Here is a 6,297-nt window from a genome sequence, read left to right as displayed (position 1 = left end):
AAAGATTGTGAATTATTAGGTAGTTTTAGTTTGCATTATTCTCCTGAATTAGAAGAAGCTGATAACTATTGCATTTGTTAAACTGATATGCATTACATTAGACTGCTGATTTATTGTGAATGAATGATATTGTTTTATGATGCATTATACTGCTGAGTTATAAGAAATACTGTTCGCAGAAAGTCATCGCCTTATTTGTCTGATTAGAAGAGAACAGAACATACTGGAGTTTTCTGCCCCATCTCAGCAGGAGCAGATAAACAGGGAGCCAAGGTCGTAGCTTAGGCGCTGTGTGAGAGAAAGAATGTGAATGTGTCCATCTCCCACGCGTGTGATCATTAAAATCATCGTTTGACTTGACCCGGCCGGACCAGTGTTGTTATTTTGGTTTTTCCTCTTGTATCCATCCCAATATTTGAATCCGTAACAAAGTGTATGCATAGTTTTATCTAGAGGCTGACCGATATTTGACTTAAAAAAGATACCAAAATTCAATGATTTCAAAATCACATCATCTGATACATCAGCAATTATGCTTCATATATTTATTTCTTTATTTGTTTACACTCTGCCGAATTCTGCTCAAATCATTAAACATATTTGAAGGTTTCTTCTTCTTTCCGTTTTAGGTTTTGATTTATCGGTCACCATAATTACCAGTACTCTTACGGTAGTTGTTATTAATCTCTGTCTCTCTTCCACAGCATGTCTTTTATCCTGTCTTCCTTCTCTCTCCCCGACCGGTCGCAGCAGATGGCCCCGCCCCTCCCTGAGCCTGGTTCTGTCGGAGGTTTCTTCCTGTTAAAAGGGAGTTTTTCCTTCCCACTGTTGCCAACGTGCTTGCTCACAGGGGGTCATTTGATTGTTGTATTTTTCTCTGTATGTACTGAGCAAATTTGTATGTGAAATATGAACTGGTTCAGCTAACTCTTAACAAACAAAAAATTACTTACTTTTTAAAAGCAATCTGTTTAATATAAGGTCAGGTCAAGTCAGACACAGAAGACAGTGAATGACAAGCTTGTAGTTTTGTGATTTGTTGAATTATCTTCTCTTGTAAGCCAACTGTCTAATAAAGCTTGCTGTCAAGCTCCACGTAATTTTTGTTTTCAAGCTCTTTGGGTTAAATCTATTCAGTTCAATTCAGTTTTATTTATGCAGCGCCAAATCACAACAACAGTCACCTCAAGGTCTTTATATTGTAAGGTAGACCCTATAATAATAGATACAGAGAAAAACCCAACAATCGTATGATCCCCTATGAGCAAGCACTTTGGCAACAGTGGGAAGGAAAAACTCCCTTTTAACAGGAAGAAACCTCTGGCAGAACCAGGCTCAGGGAGGGGCGGGGCCATCTGCTGCGACCGGTTGGGGTGAGAGAAGGAAGACAGGATAAAAGATCAAATCTACCTGTTATAAATATCTACCAATATTTGAATGAAGCACTTTTGACACTATTGTCAAAGCTTCCCCCTATTGGATGAATGACAGCCAGTCTTATACACCTTTGGGAAATTTTCTTCCTCCTACTGTATAAACACTTTCAATAAGAAACTACGCAAAGCTATTTGTGATAGGCTGTATTTAAACAGAATTAGGACAATAAGAAAAACAGGAATTCTGAAATGCAATGCGTTATGTGAGTGCTATCATGCACATTATTATGTACCAAATAAAGCAGCTGCCCTTTCAAGACAGCTCTTGAATTACAATCAGTTATGGTACATGTTAAATGGCCTGTATTTGTATAGCGCTTTACTAGTCCCTAAGGACCCCAAAGTGTTTTACACATCCAGTCATCATCATAATGATCACGTTGCTCCATCTGCCACTATAAAGTTAATCCCATCTGAATAGGGTTTTAATGTGATAGAAAGCCCTAAAAACCAGGATGTAACCACCCCACAGGTGGTTATAATATCAAACTCTAGGTGTTTTGAGTAATTGGGTGGGAATACTGGTGCAAGCCACAAATACTATACTCCTGGAGATGGGACCAGAAGCAGCAGTCTTCCTTCTTCAAAGGCTTTGGCAGGTGTGCCCAGATCAGCCTCCAGCATCAGCTACTGAGCACTGGGGTGAAACTGTAGCTGCAAGAGGCCAAAGTAGACCTCCTGGTTGTTTGATGCTATAGGGAAAATTGGTTTACCTCTAATGGAGCATTCATTAGTTTTTACTGGCATATGGCACCTCATAAAGCATGTTTTGATCTCTACTCATCATGTGGTGTGAAGGGAATTCTCTGCGTTTTGCCCGTTTTCAATTATTCTGGATTTACCTTGGACATTTATACATATTTTAATTGAATAAAATTAAGAGATATTTTAATTAACTTCATACATTTGTGTATGTTTGTGAATCTACAGAATGCTTTAAACCTGCCTGGTGAACAAATAGAACTGGGTCCACTCTCAGACATAGACGTGTGGTACTTTTTTGACCCATCACTTGATAATTTATTTTATTAGATTTTAAGGTGGGATTAGTTAAATTAAAAGAAAAATTATTGTTACATAACGACAGGTTTTTATTCCTTATCTGCCTGTGCCTTGGTAAAGAAGTTAGCTCAGTCATCTCACAGTAATAAGGTTAAAGTTTTCATTGGGCCTTTATTCTCTCTGGTCTTGTCTGAGTGGTAATTCTCTAGATGCTGGTGATGGCGACAAGATTAAAGAAAGCATGTATGTTTAAATTGGGAAGCAAATAAAAACTGATAGCTCAAGGCTCAAGTTTCTACTTTAATGTCATATTTCACATCATAATAAAACTCTAAGTTTATCTGTATAATATAAACTCCATTAGAGCCATAAAAGGATTGGCTAGATTACAAGATAAAAATAACCTTTTCATATGTTTTCAATTATGTTTCAAAAAAACTTTACTTTCTCCTGGAAAAGTAGCAGCGCAACTTTATCCCAAACCTGCACTCTAAAAAATATTCGTTGTGTTTGTCGGTAGAACTTAACAAAAAAAGCATTTTTCTGCTAAAAAAAGTAAGTTGCCTACATGTACACGTTTTAGTGAGTTGAATAATCAATGTTAGAAGTCAGTGCAACACAAAAATTAAAAAACAGCTCCTTAACTTAAATGTTTGAGTATATTGAATAAAATACTTTTGTCATCAATCAACAACAGAAAATATTAAGTTTGTGTAACATGTAAAAATGAGTTTCAACATCCTTCCTGTTTGAATTGAGACCATTCAGACAGACAAGGGCAACCCCGTAGCATATGTTCGTATCGTGCGCAACAGTTTCTGGATTCTTGTGGCTTCGTGGGAGAAGAGGTGTGTTTGCCCTCGACTGTGTTCGGTGAGTTAAGTAAGTACTGAATTCTAAATAGATGAATTACAAGTTATATTTGTACACTCTAAAATGTCATATTTAAAAAAAACTGAAATTTGATGGTTTTAATCGTAATTTAGCAGAGTATAGTTGTTGTTGTTTTTTTAAGTTTAGCTAGCCGTTTCTTTTAGCTAGCAAACGTTCCTCACAAATAAAAGAGTACAGATACAATTAAAACATGTCACTTGTCAGGGTACATTTGGTTAGCTGATAGACTATGTCGACAGCAGAGCATGTTCAATTTGAACCCGTATATGTTCAAATTAACCGGTCAGTAGCTGCCTGCATTTTTATCATGGTGTCAGAGTAAATTCGTGTTTCCACAAGATGGTCTCGGGTGAGGTAACTAATTACTGACAGAGTAAAATGTGGTGAATTTATCCCTGACTAAAAGTATTTCTATCAATTGTGTTGATGTTCTAAGCTCGACTGGGAATTCTGCCTGAGATTAAAGTTGGTTGACCTAGCAAAAAAAACCCAAAAAACAATATTGTGTGTGTGTGTGTGTGTGTGTGTGTGTGTGTGTGTGTGTGTGCATACGACTTGCATTTGCTTTCTGTAATTGTAAGCATAATGTAAAGTGTGGGATTGTGGCATGTCCACAGTGGTATTTAAATAGTTTAAAAGAAATTTCTCTTGCACATTTGGATTTGACACCTTATTACAAGTTTAAACTGCAGTCTGTAGATGTCAATTTTAAAATTCAATTTTGTTCAGTCTTTATGATTAATCTTTTTCAGTGTTGCATTGTAGTGTTTTAGAGAAGGTTTTATACTTAAAATAGCTTGTTAACTCAAAAGCTTCAATAATTCTTTGCATTACAAAAGGTTGCAGTAAATTTCAAAATGCATTGGACTTGCAAAATTTGCAAGTTTGAAACATCAAGAAGGAATGAGCTCTTAAAGCATTACAGGCTTAAACATAGCCATGGGGGACTGTTTATGCCTTGCCTGTACTGGGATTGTAACTGCTCATTTGAACATATGCTTCTCATAGGAACCGAAAACACACTCCTCACTCATTGGATGACTTCAAGCCTGAGCTGATACAGCGGTGTGTCAGTCGTTTGAATGCAGGAGATGATCCTCTTGAGGAACATAATGAAAATCCATTGTGTGAAGATGTAGCAAATGAAGAGGATGAAGAAATTGGGGAATTGCCTAATTTAATTGAGAAACATTTAGCCCACCTACTACTAAAACTGGAAAGTATATATAATGTACCTCGCAGGTGTATTGATGAATTAGTTGTTACAGTTACAGTTATAGTTCATGTCATTCTCTGATTCAGGTCCTATTCATCAAAAGCACAATTGTGCTGTTGATGAAATTTAGGTTACATTTACTTTTAGTCACTTTATCCTATTGCTAGCAAAGTGGGCATTTAAAGCAGGCCAGTGTGTAACAGTTTAAATTGAAGTTACAAAGATTAAATCTTTATTTCTTTTAAAAACATATTTAAAATCAATATTTGGCACAATGCAAGTCACATAAATGTAATAGTTTTGACTTTTCACCTAATAAACTGTAAGTTTAAGTTTTGTTTTGCTTTTTTTATTCTCCAGAGTTCGGTGGAAATGAAGAGAGAGGTCGCAATCCGTTGCCTGAAGGTGTATCTGAAAGAGAAGGAAGAGGATCTCTTCAGAGAACAGCTGGTAGGTGAATCTCGCATTCTTTTGTGTTTTATTTTTAAATGGCACATAAAATGCTGACATGTTTCCATTTAAACTACCTACTTGCCAGGATGGTGAACAACAGTTCCCAGAAGAAGTGGTAAAGATTGTAGTCACCAGACGTGCAGCAGTGTCTCTCAAAGCTGTCGCTAAAATTGTGATTGAAGGAACAGCAGTCCTGGAAGACCTTGATGTGCCCAGAGTGTGTGCCTTAATGATGGGGCTTATATACACTCTCAATCTGAGCTACCCAAAACAAGTAAAGAACACTAGAGGTATTTCTGGAACTTGATGGGCTTAAACCAGTCCACGGGTAATGTCTGTTAAGTGCAAACTTCTGTCATGAAACGAATGTGAATTGGACTGTAGTATTCCGATGTGCCTCTTACGTTTTTGTATGCAGTCCCAGATGAGTGTAGTTTTGAGAAAAGTTTGTAATACATATAATCTTAGCTTTGGATTGTTCTGTTGTTGAACATTAAAATCTTTTGTCATTTCCTTGATTCTGCGACAAGTTGAACAAGTTGATACCAATTTATGTTAATGTTAACGTACATGAAGTACTTTTTTTTTTTAGTCATTTATAATTAAAGGGCTGCTGTAATGTTTCATTTATGTTGTATTGACACAGAAGTGTATTACTTTGAAAATGTTTTGTAATAAAATAATCAATTGGAATAAGTGAAATGGCTTTGTGTGATTTTTAGAAAAGCTACTATAGAAACCTAAACTAATTGGCATGGATAATTGTGAGTAGGATATATGTAAAAAAGTTCGTTGGTGTAACTCAACTAATGTAATTTCTCAACTTAATTTTACCAGAAATTTTAAATTAATATTAGGTTGAATAAACTTAATTATGCTTGTGGAGGTCAAGGTAAATCATGTTGGTTTGTTAAACAAGTTGAGTTAGCCAAACCTAAAAATTACTTGCTGAATTTACTTAATAATATGCAAAATTTGTAACTTAAAAAGCTGAGTGGAAATTGTTACCTTACTTTTTTAAGTTGAGGCAACAAAATATTTTTTAGAGTGTGTGCCACTATTTCAAGAATTTAGCAACATTACATATGATTCAAGTAAATATATAGATCATTTACATGCTGTATGGAAACATCAGAAAAACATCAACCTACAGTTCTGATATGCAACCAAAGCACAACAAAAGAGTTGTGGTGTAAAAACAAACTGAAAGGCACTACACCCTTATTTGTTTAATGGTTAACTCATGACTATTAACATTAGCCACTGTAAGAGCATTAGCAGGTAACCTGCCTTAAG

General features: G+C 35.8%; 1 long non-coding RNA gene across 2 annotated transcripts; it reads left to right on the top strand.

Moving 5' to 3' along the window:
- Nucleotides 1–3,014: 3,014 nt before the first annotated feature.
- Nucleotides 3,015–5,697, top strand: LOC146683580 (uncharacterized). Of its 2 annotated transcripts, none has more exons than XR_014917708.1 (3): nucleotides 3,015–3,311; nucleotides 4,341–4,998; nucleotides 5,087–5,697. It is a non-coding gene; the product is annotated as an uncharacterized LOC146683580 (long non-coding RNA). The 2 variants fall into 2 exon arrangements; XR_014917707.1 differs by having other exon boundaries at nucleotides 3,015–3,320.
- Nucleotides 5,698–6,297: the final 600 nt, after the last annotated feature.

This window comes from Copadichromis virginalis, linkage group LG22 (assembly GCF_057382275.1).
Source record: "Copadichromis virginalis isolate Kocher_CV1m ecotype Utaka linkage group LG22, C_Virginalis_male_GT1.1, whole genome shotgun sequence".
Taxonomy (NCBI): Eukaryota; Metazoa; Chordata; class Actinopteri; order Cichliformes; family Cichlidae; genus Copadichromis; species Copadichromis virginalis.
Note: the sequence above shows the minus strand (reverse complement) of the source record. Positions and strands in the feature narration are given on the sequence as shown.